Genomic DNA, 12,862 nt, shown 5'->3' on the forward strand with positions numbered 1-12,862 from the left:
TCTGGCGGAGACTCCAGTGTGTCGTCACTCTGAGTGCGCCGCACGTCGGGCTCTTTCTCTCGCTGTTGGATCCGGCGCTGGGGCCTGGTTCTGCTTGCAAAAATCTCCCAGGGACCAGAGAAGAGACGGGTATGTGAGACGTAGAAACAAATGGCGTGTCAAGTTTGCAGGAAGAGAGAGAAGTGTGAAGTTCCGGGAGCCGGTCACGATTGGTCGCGCCATCTATGACGTCCAACGGCAGAGGCCAAAGGGATTCCTGGGGCAGCCTCGAGGGAAAGAATTCTGGCGCGGAGGGCTGGTATACATTACTCTAAATATGGCAGTGGTTGTGTCCGAAGTTACCGTCTTTTTCTTTGTTTAACCTGTTTTTTGTCTCTTCAGCGTTCTCTGTATAATGTAAGACCGGAGGCTTTATTTAGTGAATTCCCTGTAACCCCGGCGCCTTGGACAAATAGGTATTCAAGTATTTGTTTCCTGAAAAAATACTCTGAATTAATCTACTCACATGTAAAAAATGATAACCGGCTGAGAAACGCCAGTAATAACCGCCAAACGTTTGTTACATTTACAGTGTGCCAGAGACTGCATTTTACGTGTATTATTATCACATTCCTCAGAACAGCCTAATGAGGTATATATTACTAGAATGCCTATTTTTCAGATGAGGAAACTGAGGCATAGAAAGGATAATTTATTCAAGAGTGAGGAAGTAAGGTAGCATGCGTAAAATCCACATCTTCTGCATGTAGTAATAGCTAGAGTGAAGTAACTTTAAATCGCTGTAGGTATCAATTATAGTGTAATTCCCAGGAATTAATTTACTGAGAAATTTTCTGCTTCTCTTTCACCATTCATGGGAGAGATATATACCCTTAAATATTTTGCACATTTAAAACTTAAAGTTGCTGGGCGTGGTGGCTTATGCCTGTAATCCGAGCTTTTTGGGAGGCTGAGATGGAAGGATTGCTTGAGGCCAGGAGTTCCAGGCCAGCCTGGGCAGCATAATAAGACTCCGTATCTACAAAAAATTTTTAAAAAATTAACCAGGCACGGTGGTGCCTCTGTAGTACTAGCTACTCGGTAGGTTGAGGTGGTAGAATCACTGGTGCCCGGCACTTCCACCCTGCAGGGAGGTAGGATCACCACACTGCACTTCAGCCTTGGCGACAGAGTGGGACCATGTCTGAAAAAATAAATAAAAATAAAACTTGCAGATAGGTTCTGAATGTTTATTGCATGCATCCTCTATGATATATTATTTTATTGGAGATTATTGCATTGTCTACAAAAATATGAAGAACTCTGAGGATGCCAAAAGATAAACCTTGAAAGAGGACTAGAAGTGAGATCCTCAAAAAAAAAAAAAAAAAAGCTAAGAACTGTTTTGCAATTTTTCTTAACCATTTATGTATGTAATATTTTATGTCTAGAAACTGAATTTCAGATCTGAGAGGAAACTTTAAAAAGTTTCTGAGTCCAGTTCTTTCATGTTAGTGCCAAGAAAGCTGATCAGAAAGAGATTACATGACTTGCCCAAAACTGAACAGTCCTAGGTCTGGGCCAAGGCAGGCATCTGAGTGTCTTAAATTGGAGTCAAATGTATTAGTGTCATGGTATTAACATCATGATATTCCATATCTCAAATATGATTTTATTTTCATTACAGCAGTGAAATAAGTGTGATTTGTTATTATCCCCATTTCCTTCCCCAGGAGGCACATTGTTTTAGTATCAAAAACAGCTACCTTGGAAGACTCCTGGGCTAGAAACCTCACCTCATTTCAAGTTTTACTCTGTTGCACTGAGACCTTGGGTGAGTTACTCAGTTTCTCAGCCTCAGTCCCCTCATCAGGAAAATGTGGTGTTAACACTTTCTGTGAAGAATGATCAAAGGAGTGGAGATTATAGAGATTATAAACACACTTGGCACAGAGTAAGTTTAAGAACTGGCAGCTGGTTTTTATAAAGTTAATGGTCATATAAGAGAGGAAAGGGCAGGCTTTGGAGTGACTCAGAGTTGGATTATAACCTTGGCTTCTTTAATCACCTAGGACATATACTCTCCAGCTGTAGCTTCCTTCCCTCTGAGATGGAAATTATAAGCCATCTTGCAGTGTTTTGAGGATTGGATTTAGTTTATAAAATGCCTCTTCTGTTGGCTCTCCTTGGAGATTTATTGTATCCTATTGATTGTCATCAAAGGAAAGAAGTGGCAGGATAATGACATGAGAGGGAAGAACCTTGAGTTTAATAGTCTGAAAAAGTGGTTACAGGTTATTGCTGTGCTTTTTTCTCTCTGTGGGTTTCTGAACCCATCGCCTAACCTGAAGCCTCAAACTTCATCTGCAGAAATGTTTTGTGTCAGGTAAGATGTCTTTTTTTCCCCCCAGTACTTCCCAGTTTAAAACTAAGAGTACTTCCTTGGTTAAAACTAATTCTATTAATATTATTCTAGGTGCCTGTAAAGCAGAACTCTTGAGATAGAAGGAGTGTTGTCTGAGGAAAAAAAAGTCGCGATTAGGAGAGGAGGAACTTGAATGAGATTTACATACCCTGTCTCTTCCAAGGGAGGAGAGAATGTTTGGTGATGCCTGCCCACTCTTTCCTGGGCAGACCCTTTGTAGCATGGAACATTGGAGAATTTGCAGTCTGCTAACTTTCTGATTTAGGAGGTTGGTGCGGAGACCTTTTAATTTGCATTTCTAACAAGTTCTGAGGTGATGCTTCAAATATGTCCAGGCAGAAGGGCTGCCTCACAGTGATTTCTGCCATACCACATGGAAATTGAATTCACAGGTATCTCTAACCCTCGAGCCTGAAACCAAAAGACTGAAAACCAAACACTATAGTGGACAAAGAATATCTCAGAATTTCTGTGGAGACCAGTGACACAAGGACCTACAGTCTCTCTCTTCTCATCTTGGCACTTCAGAAATCTCCTGAGTCTGGATATAGCACTGGGGAAAGGGGTGGGGCCTCCCATTGATAAGATTGTCACTGCAGATAAATGGAGGTTTCAAATTGAAAGAAAGAAAGAGGGCTTCCCGTTGCTAAGATTATTGTCACTGTAGGTAAATGGAGGTTTCAAATAGAAACAAGTTTCCATTACAGAAAAGAAAATATCTTTGTTACACATTTGAGTTTGCAGACCTAAGGTTCCTCCTGCTACACTATCATCTAACCCTAAGGCACTCAACATGTTAAGCTAACTATAAGGATTTTCACTTCACTCACAGATCCTAAGGTTTTATTCACTAACATTTTTATTTGGTGACTATAGTTGACAAGAACGAAGCTGTTGGGAACCAACAAACACTGCCGTGCCTGGCATTGCCACTTCACTAGATTGTGAGTTCCTCTGGGACAGGGTCCATACATTTCCTTCTTATCCCTCACTTAGCCATTAGCATGCACAGTGCTTGCATTTAGTAGGTGCTCAATAAATGTTTGTGGAATGAATGCAATGATGAACAAAATCTATACTGAGGACTCTGGGGTAGATTCTTGTTGGTAATGTAATACTGATAAGATATTTATGTTATAAATATGTTACAAATATTGTGTCAAAATATTGTGTTAAAAATATACTTGAGCAGGCCGGGTGCAGTGGCTCATGCTTGTAATCCCAGCACTTTGAGAGGTTGAGGCGGGTGATCACTTGAGGTCAGGAGTTCGAGACTAGCCTGGCCCAACATTGTAAAATCCTACATCCACAAAAATTAGCTGGGCGTGGTGATGGGTGCCAGTAATTCCACCTAATTGGGAGGCTGAGGCAGGAGAATCACTTGAACCTGAGAGGCGAAGGTTGCAATGAGCTGAGATCACGCCATTGCACTCCAGCCTGGGTGACAGAGCAAGATTCCGTCTCAAATAAAGATAATCTAGGCCAGATGTGGTTGCTCATGCCTATAATCCCAGCACCTTGGGAAGCCAATTGGGTGGATCACTTGAGGTCAGGAGTTCAAGAGCAGCCTGGCCAACATCTGTCTCTACTAAAAATATAAAAACTAGCCCAGCATGGTGCTACATGCCTGTAGTCACAGATACCCAGGAGGCTGAGGAAGGAGAATCGCTTGAACCTGGGAGGTGGAGGTTGCAAGTGAGCTAAGATTGCACCACTGCACTCCATCCTGGGTGACAGAGACCATGTATCAAAAAAAAAAAAAAAAAAATCTAGTTAATCAATATTTAAATATTGAGCATCAAGAATTTTTAAAAATTGGTGAATGTTTTCTACATGCAGAAAGATAGAGCAGAGAGCATAGACACAATCCTTGCCCTCCTGAACATATACCTGGTGAGAAAGTGAGGAACACAGAGTATATGTAAGTGTAAAGATTAAATTTTGAGAGTGGACAGCAACTATGAAAACATAGCTGTGCAACTCAATCTTCATTAATCGTTGTTCTCATTGGAACACATCTTTTTCACATTCTACAAAATACTCAACGTGGCTGGGCGTGGTGGCTCACGCCTGTAATCCCAATACTTTGGTAGGCTGAGGTGGGCAGATCACTTGAGGTTGGGAGTTTAATACCAGCCTGTCCAACATGGAGAAACCCTGTCTCTAGTAAAAACACAAAATTAGCCAGGCATGGTGGCACATGCCTGTAATCCCAGCGACTCGGGAGGCTGAGGCAGGAGAATTGCTTGAACCCAGGAGGCGGAAGTTGCGGTGAGCTGAGATTGTGCCATTGTACTCCAGCCTGGGCAACCAGAGCGAAACTCCCATCTTAAAACAAAACAAAACAAAACAAAACAAAACAAAACAACAAAAACAAAAAATTCACACTTGGTATGGGCCCAAGGAATATTTAATACATATTTAAGAATGAAGTTAATAATTGCTTTGAAAGCCATATGACTGATATTTCTTCTTAAATGTAACCAATAGAAACAATATAAGGAATTTGGCCTATGCACATGTTTGCACGTTTATGGTACAGGCATTTACATAGAGGTACCTGTCATTTGTGACACAGACTTCATTGCTCAGTCACTAGCAGTTTCTGAAGTCAGTGTCTGGCAGTCAGTAGATATCACCTCTGTAACATGATCTGGTGGAGGACTAAAATACAAAAGCACAAGGGTGAATTCTAGGTTCAGCTGAGCCAGTGATTAGTTGATGACAAGTCACATAGTCCCTGTGACCCTGGGTAAAATGAGGAGACTGGATTTGCTCTTGTACCTTCCCAATGTTTGGCTCTACTAGCTGTTGGCCACCTTAGACTTGAAGGTCCATTCACTGCTGCTTGCCCTTGAAGCTCAATTGCTGGTCAGATCTTTACACTCCTGGGAAGCCAGTCCCCTACCTGGAGACTGAGCCGCTGACACTGGTTCCATTGGGTCAGAGCTGAAGCAGCACTGGGGATGGGGCGTTTATGTTGCCATGAATCACACTAGAGTAGGGGTTGGGGACAGGTCACAGGAAGGTTGTTGATGGTCCTTTTTCTTTTTTCTTTCTTTTTAATCCCTTTGAAAAGGAAGACCATGGAGTAGAATCTAGTATCTGCCTTCAGGCTTGGGATAACATCTTTGTTTTACATCAGGCAGCTTGGCTGGAAGAAAGCTGAGGTCACGGGTCACTAGCAGGTCCTAAAGTATGAAAATCACTGGGAAAACCTGACTTTCTGTATGCTAATAATTGAGTACTGACAACTCTGGAGGGAGCTTTCCAATTCTTTCATCGTGAAATTGGACTTTGACTATATATTGAAGAGGAGTTCATGGATTCCTGGTAACCTACAATTCTTCATTGCGGCCTGACCCAAAGGAAGCTACAATTGGGTTTTCCTAAAAGGAGGAAGATAGTCCTAGGCCTCCCTTCTCAAATAAGTGGATCACGCAGGTGGCCTCCGCCTGTCAGGGGTCCCAGACAGTTCCCGGGGCCCTGGGGCGCCTCAGGAGAGGACTTCGCATCCCAGCCGTTCCTTCAGCTCCTGGTGGGGCACCGGCGACGCGTCCGAGCCTCCATCCTGCGTGGTCGGGTGGCCGCGGGCCCAAGCATGTCCCAGGATTCATTCATCCAGTCTTCATTCAGCAGGTATTTCCCGAGCGCCCTCCTCCTGTGTCGGTGTCAGAAACTGGGTGGCGAGCGAGCCAGGCAAAGCCCGGCTTCCCTGGCGCTCCCCGCGGCGGCGGGGGCGGAGGAGACACCTCGGCTCCCACAGCTGGCGCGGACCGCGCGCTCGCCCGGGCGCGGCGACCTCAGCGCCCCCCGAATGAACACCTCCCGCCCGCGGGCCGCCCCGCGAGGCGGGCCGTGTCGCGGCCCCTGTACCCGGAGGGGGACGCCGAGGCCCGGAGTAAGGCCCGTCTTGGCCTGCGCGCGGAGCCAGGCGGCAGGGCCCGCGGGCCAGCGGGCGGCGCGGGGACGGCTGCGCTCCCGCCCTCCGCCAGCGCCTGGCGGCCGCCCCACGTGACGGGAAGCGGCGGCTGCGGGGCCAGGCCAGCCCAGGAGCCGCGGGCCGGAGCGGGGCGGCGGGGCCCCAGGCCGCGGGGCGGCGCGGGGCGGCGGGCGCTGGCGCCGGTGAGTGCCAAAGGCGGCGGGTCGCAGGGTGCGGGGCGCGGGGCGCGTGGGGCGGGAGAGCGGGGTCAGGAGGGCGGGGGGCAGGCGGCGGGGCGGGTGGAGGGCGAGCCGGTGCGTGTGCGCTGGGGCAGGTGTAGTGGTGGCTGGAACGCAGCGTTGGGGGAGCAAGTGGCTGTACACTTGGGGGCAGGTGTGCAGGTGAGCGACTTGGTAGGTGGCCCTTGTGGGGGCCGGCCAGCCTGCTGGGGTGAGCAAGTGTGTTCATGTGTGTGTGGGATGCGGTGTGCACGGGTGTGGGGTCAGCAAGTGTGTATGTTGTGTGTGAGGAGTGCGTGTGTGTTTAGGGCAAAGGAAGACCCAAGAGACCTCGTCCTTGATTTGGGTTTTCCGAGGAGAAGGGCCAGGAAGGACTTGCACCTCCACCCGTTGTATGGAATGCTGTTGGCGCTGTGATTGAGGTTCCTCAGAGCTCTTTGGATTTGAGAACTCAAATTCGGGTCACACTCAGGCCTGAATTGTCCTGAACGGGAGAGTAGGCAGGGGCGTGTTGGGGAGCAGGGAAGAGGGCTGTGCTGGGCTTCCTGGCCCCTGTTTTTAGCACCAGGTCAAGGGCTGGAAGCTGTCATCCCCGTGGAATTTTTTTTCTTTCCATTGCCTTCCGGAGGTGCAGGTGCAAGTTAGTCCGCCTGCCTGTGTTGCAAGTGCTGATATCTTTAAACTCGGAAGCTGTACAGTTGTCTGCACCTGCCGTGGCTTCTATGCAAGGGCTGCTGAGTGACCCTTAAGAAGCCTCCTACCTGGCTGCTAAAAATGGGGGATCACAGATCACGTAGCAGCTGTGGTCAAAACATGTCTGAGCATAGTTTAATGATTTATGAAGTGCTCATGGGCAAGCACGTTGTCTATCAAAAAGGCAGGCAGCTGCAGATGTGATTGTGATGGCAAGTTAAGGCACTGATAAGGTGTGCAGGGAAGATCCTACTTCAGTGTGTGTTGGCTTGCCTGGAGTCAGGACGAATGAGTGTAGAGGGGCTGTGTGGTGTCTGCTACTCTCTCATTGTAGATATGCTTCTCTCTGTTGGTCAGCCGGAAGCTGGCAGACAACTGAGAGCTTGCAGCTCCATGGTCAGTCGGAAGGAACATTTGGTCAGCTGCTTCCGTTTCTTTTTCCTTCCATTTCTGCCAGCCAAGCAACCTCAGCAGTCATTGCAGCTGCTTCTGTGATGTGTAGCAAAAGGCTGCCTGGGGTACTAGAAAGTCCACTGGCTGAAATCTGCTGGAACCTGTCCACAACTGGCCTGCCCCAGGTCATCTATGAAATGGGAGTGGTGCTCTGTGGTGGTAATGAATGTGGAGTGTGGGTTCAAATCCTGCCTCTGCCATTTCCTGTGACCCTTGGGCAATTTGTTGGACATTCTTTTTGTTTGTTTGTTTTTTAATATGGGTTTCACCATGATGGCCAAGCTGGTCTTGAACTCCTGACCTCAAGTGATCCACCCACCTCGGCCTCCCAAAGTGGTAGGATTACAGGCATGAGCCACCGCGCCTGGCCTGTTGGACATTCTGAGTCTCAGGTTCTTCCATCAAAATAGGGATCATATTAGAAAAGGCACATGGATTCTAATAAGAAATTGTACCTGGAAAGGAACCAGCACAGGGCCTGGCACTTAGTAGGTGCCCAATACATTATTGTTGACCAATATAAATGAGGGTGTAGAGCCAGGTCTCCCTCAGCTCTGAAAATGTATAGTTTAATGTTTCGAGTAATTGTTAACAAATGCTTTATTTACTCTGGAGTTAGACTTGTGGGTTCTGAATTCCAGTTTGCTGTGTACATCAAGGTAGGCGTTACACAGTTGAACTGGGTGAGAGGTGAGGTGCCACTCTTAGCCTTCGTTCACGCTGCCCTTTCTTCTCCACTCGTGATAGTGCACGGCATTCCCCTTGTTATAGCATTGGAGACAGAACTTTTTCACCACTGTAGGAATCCCAGGACCAATCTAGCCTCGGTTTAAACCCTCCAGAGACAGGGATTTGTAAAGGGCCCATTCTTCATTTAGGTAGCTCCAGTTGAGGAGTTTTAAAAGCATAGAGCTCACTATTTTTAAAATGCTATGTTTTCTTTCTGTTGTTGTCTTTTGGGTGGTTTTTTGCTGTTGCTTTTGAGACAGGGTCTCATCTGTCACCCAGGCTAGAGTGCAGTGGTGTGACCATGGCTCATTGCAGCCTTGCTCTTCCAGACTCAAGGGATCCTCCCACCTCAGCCTCTCAAGTAGCTTGGACCACAGGCTTGCACTACCACACCCAGATACTTTTAAAATTTTTTGTAGAGATAGGGGTCTCCCTATGTTGCCCAGACTATTCTCAAACTCCTGGCCCCAAGCAGTCCTCCTGTCTCGGCCTCCCAAAGTGCTGGGATTGCAGACCTGAGCCACCGCTCCAGCCAAAAAATTGCTGTATTTTCTGTGTCTGATCTGCAGCTAACATTTCTGTTAGGGGGAAAAAAATGAAGCTATTTGGCTTATTTCTTCATACTAATATTACAAATTTGTGATCTTTTAAGAAAATTCAAATAAATTTTATTTAATGAGTTAAGTGTCTTCATCTTGGTCTGAATCCAGTCCTCATTAGAAATACATTAAAGTAATCATTTGTGGGGACCAGGTGTTTGGATACTGCCAGATAATTTGGCTCAGACTTTACAACTCATCTCTGTAGCAAACCTGACTCGTTTTTCTTTATTAAAAAAAATACATACCTACTAAGTGAATCTAGAATAACAACTTAATTTGGTGCTACCCCAAATGACTTTAAGAGCTTCATGAATAGTGAATTATGAAATCTTGCAGATGATTTGAAATCAAGACTTTTTCTTAATAGTCAAGTAGCTGCTGTTGAGAAAGTTAAAGATTTAAGAAAAAAATCATGTATTTAAAGATGACAACTGACTAGATATTGTGGGCTACCAAGTCCTGTAGGTACTCAATTCTTTTTTTTTTGGAGACAGGGTCTCACCCCATCACCCAATCTAGAGTGCAGTGGTGCTGTGTTCTTGGCTCACTGCAACCTCTACCTGCCAGGCTTAAGTGATCCTTCCACCTTAGCCTCCCAAGTAGTTGGGGCTACAGGCTCAGGCCACCATGCCCGGCTAATTTTTGTATCCTGCTGTAGAGACAGAGTTTCACCATGTTGCCCAGGCTGGTTTTGAACTCCTAAGCTCAAGCAATCTGTCTGCCTTGGCCTCCCAGCGTGCTGGGATTATAGGAATGAGCCACTGCCCCTGGCCAGTACTTGATAATTCTTTGTGGCTGTTCAGTATTGAGGAAGATGCTATGAAGTAATGCCATGTTTCTGTTCTGCTCTTCTTCTATCTCCCAATTCTTTTACTAAATCCCTTTAATTCTAACTGTTGATGGTACTCTTATAGGATGTAGATTATGTATATGTGTGTGTATACATCTATGTTTATATGTATTTAAATAATTTTTATTCATATTGCCCAGGAAAAAGGATACCAACTATGAATAATTACATATATTAGATATACACCATGATAATATTAAGATGACAAGTTAGATATTAGACCTTAGCTGTCTTTTTTTTTTTTTTGAGACAATCTCACTCTGTCACCCAGGCTGGAGTACAGTGGTGCGACCTCGACTCACTGCAACCTCCGCCTCTTGGGTTTAAGCAATTCTCTGCCTCAGCCTCCCAAGTAGCTGGGATTACAGGCACATGCCACCATGGCTGGCTAAATTTTTGTATTTTTAGTAGAGACAGGGTTTCACCATCTTGGCCAGGCTGGTCTTGAACTTCTGACCTTGTGATCGACTCACCAAAGTGCTGGGAATACAGGTGTGACCCACCACACCCAGCAGCTGTCTTTTTTTTAATCCTCTTTTTTTTTTTTTTTTTAAGATACACTTGCAGATTATTGGAACAGGTTCATACCTACTTGTTTCTGTCACATGAGTACAAAAGATAAAGTGAAATGGTTGTCAAGTAGTGTCTTCATTTTCAAAGAATGGGGGGAGTTGACTTTGGTACAAACCAATAAATATATTGTTGATTCCTGAGAAATTTCAAGATTGAGTCATTCAGATGGCTGTGGGACTTAGAGAAGAACATGGGACCAGCATGGGGCGCAGCTCAGGAAAAGCAGTTGCTGTCACATAGACGTGTATTCTGTTTTGGTAGGATTACTATGTTAGTAGAGAAGTGTGTCAGGGTACTATTCTGAATCTGAATTTCAGCAAGCAGACAGAGTCACAGGATTCCTCTTCTAGACTCACGGTAGGGAAGTAATAGCAAGGACTTCTCAGGAGGTGCTGCGGCAGCCAGCATGCTAGTCTAAGTATTGTAGCAGCCTCCTGCTGAGAGTTGTTGCTTTGTTCAGGACTGAATTCTAGGAGAGGATCTGAAATCACACTCGTCCGCCTTCAATCAATAGAGTGGGAAGAATATGGCCTTGGAGTCATGAACAAAAACTGGGGTCAAAGCCCTGTTTTATCACCTTGTAGCTGGGTAACCTTGAGCAAGCCACCTAAGATCTCTGTATCATAATAATGTCCACCTCTCAGCATCAAGGTAAGAATGAAAGGAAATCACTATATTGAGTGTTCAGTGTCCCACCAAAACCAGTTTTTGGGCTCTCATGAAGGGGCAGTCAGGGTGTCAGCCAGGGCTGCGCCTACAGGTGCTACCCATCGTCGAGGCTTGGGGCATCATTGGCCTTGGGAGCCAGTGTGGCATCTGATTAAGGATGTGTGCTTTGGAGCTGTCTGCCTGGATTGGAATCCCAGTTTTCTACTACCAGCATGGCTCTTCCACCTTTCAAGACCTCCATTCCCTTCCTCTTCATCCAGAAGTAGCTGGAGAACAGTATAGGGGAAGCACACAGCTCAGTCCACATTTCTGTTTTATGGAGGAGAACACAGGCCCAGACAGGCTCTTAGTGATTTGCCTAAAATCATCAGAAGTGACCAGGCAACAAGCAGAGCCCAGGATTCCCAGATTAATGTCGGGAATGTCTGCTATGCAGCGTGCCCATATTTGCCTCAGTTCACTGCCGGGATGGCCTAGTTTCACTCTGGGGCCTTCATCCTTCCTGAGGGGCTGTGGTCCTTCTCAGCCTGAGTGTGTACCCTCAGAGCCCCCACCTGCCTGCTACTTCCAAAGCTCACGGTGTATCAGATTCTGAACACAGCAGGAGTCAGCTCACATTCACCCCAACCCAATCTCAACCCCTCAGTGGGGGAAAATACTCTAAATGAGCAAAACTCTCAAACTCTCCTCTTTGAAATGCATTTTCAGAAGGAAAAACTTCTAATTTATGGGGGTTATTAATGCTTGCAATTTTAAGCTAGGACACTAGACTGGAGACAAATCACATCCAAAAGGGGATCCATAAAAAGATGATAAAATGGCTCCAGTATCCCAGAGCGTGCTAAGGGAGTCCTCTGCTGGGCTGCGGGGCATTGGTTCATGTGTGTCCTTTTTAGTCACTGACACTCACACTCTTAGGACTGTTTCCTTTTCTGCTACAAAGGAGATTTCCAGGTCTCTTTTCTCTTTCTTGATCACTCTAAGGCAAGATAATTATTCAATACACCATGATTACATTTTCCTTTTAACTTTTGAAATAATTTTGGGCTTACCTGAGAGTTGCAAAGTAGTACGGAATTCACGAATACCCTTTACCCAGCTTTCTCTTTTGTTAACATCTTGTCTAGCTGTAGTATGATGATCAAAATGAATAAATTAGTGCTAGTACAACACTAGAAAGTGCACACAGTATTTGGATTTCACTAGTTTTTCCACTGAATGTCTTTTTTCTGTTCCAGGATCCTTTTTCTGATCCAGTTTTCCCACTTCCCATTTAATTGTCACTTATTCTTAGCTTCTAATCTGTGGCAGTTCCTCAGCCTTCCCTCTTTTTTTCCCCTTTATATTACTAATATAAAAAGACCTTTCCTCTTTTTTTTTTTTTTTAAATGACTTTAACACTTCTGAAAGGTATCAGGGATTTTGTAGAGCATCTCTCAGTTTGGATTTATCTAAACACCTCCAGTTTTCATGGGGGATTCAAGATGCTCTCTGACAATCACCTTCACAGTCTATGGAAACAACATATTTAAGAAAACACATCACTATCTCAACACTTCAAGTCTACCCATAAAGCTATCAAAATGCATTTTTCAGATGAGACTTCAGTGATTGTCAGAGAGCCTATCAGCCACCCCATGAGAATTGGAGGTGTTTGGCTGTTTGTTTTTTAGTAGGGACTTTTGTTGACATCTCATTTAACTCACTTAGCACAAACCTTGCATCTGA

The 12,862-nt window shown here is 45.5% G+C and overlaps 1 protein-coding gene across 8 annotated transcripts in view; it reads left to right on the forward strand.

Annotated features, from left to right (window-relative positions):
• The first annotated feature begins 21 nt into the window (after positions 1–21).
• TGFBRAP1 (transforming growth factor beta receptor associated protein 1) overlaps positions 22–12,862 on the forward strand; it is a 70,863-nt gene continuing 58,022 nt past the window's right edge. The window contains exons 1-3 of one of the 8 annotated variants that reach the window (XM_074400461.1): positions 22–1,813; positions 2,350–2,365; positions 2,456–6,043. The gene's annotated coding sequence lies outside the window, so the exon portion shown is untranslated. Of the gene's footprint in view, positions 6,044–6,421; positions 6,530–12,862 lie in introns of those variants that run through there. The other 7 variants (XM_074400441.1, XM_074400451.1, XM_074400466.1 and 4 more) reach the window with 7 other exon arrangements.

The sequence above is a fragment of the Saimiri boliviensis genome, chromosome 1 (assembly GCF_048565385.1).
Source record: "Saimiri boliviensis isolate mSaiBol1 chromosome 1, mSaiBol1.pri, whole genome shotgun sequence".
NCBI lineage: Eukaryota > Metazoa > Chordata > Mammalia > Primates > Cebidae > Saimiri > Saimiri boliviensis.